The sequence below is a fragment of the Rhinatrema bivittatum genome, chromosome 1, assembly GCF_901001135.1.
Source record: "Rhinatrema bivittatum chromosome 1, aRhiBiv1.1, whole genome shotgun sequence".
Lineage (NCBI taxonomy): Eukaryota > Metazoa > Chordata > Amphibia > Gymnophiona > Rhinatrematidae > Rhinatrema > Rhinatrema bivittatum.
This window is the reverse complement of record NC_042615.1, coordinates 25,840,180-25,841,114: the sequence shown is the minus strand read 5'-3', so window position 1 is coordinate 25,841,114 and position 935 is coordinate 25,840,180.

The following is a 935-nucleotide window of genomic DNA, read 5'->3' as shown; positions in this document are numbered from 1 at the left end:
CTGACTGGGTGTTGCTTTAGATGGTTATATGGAATGAGCCATCAAATGTAGGACAGTGAGAAGCAGTTAGATTTTTCAAAGAAATGATATGGAATGCCAGTGCCAAAGATAAGCCTTGTAGGTAATCGTCAAGTGGGAGAATTAGTGATGAGTGAGTGAGTGAGTGAGTAAGTGAGGTCTACGGCGTTTATATATATGGATGTAACATACGATGTACTATTTCATGATTGGCATGTCATATCCTGCATTACGGACAGTTGCTCATAACCTATTCCTACGTCACCCTGGCAGGGTGTTGCGTTAGATGGTGGAATGGCATGAACCATCGAGTTTATATAAATAAATGAAACGTACGATGTACTATTGCATGATTGGAACGTCATTTCCTGCATGATGGACTGCTATTCATTTCCCATTCCGAAGGGACCCTGGTGTTGTGTTGCGTTAGATGGTGGTATGGAATGAACCATCAAATGTAGGACAGTGACAAGCAGTTAGTTTCTCCAAGGACATAATTGGGAATGTTGGTGCCAAGTTTCAGCCTTGTTCGTACACAGTAAGTGGGAGTATTAGTGGTGAGTGGGAGAGTCATTGAGTCAGTGAGGGCTTTTACGTTTATATACATAGATGAAACGTACGATGTACTATTGCATGATTGCAACATCATATCCTGCATTACGGGCTGCTATTCATATCCCATTCCGACGTGACCAAGGAGGGGTGTTAAGTTAGATAGCGGTATGAAACACACCTTTGAATGTAGGACAGTGAGAAGTGGTAAGTTTTTCCAAGGACATGATAAGTAATGCCGGTCCAAGTTTCAGCCTTGTACGTACTCAGCAAGTGAGAGTATTAGTGGTGAGTGAGAGAGTCAGTGAGTCAGTGAGGGCTTTGGTGTTTATATATATAGATGAAACGTATGATGTACTGTTGCA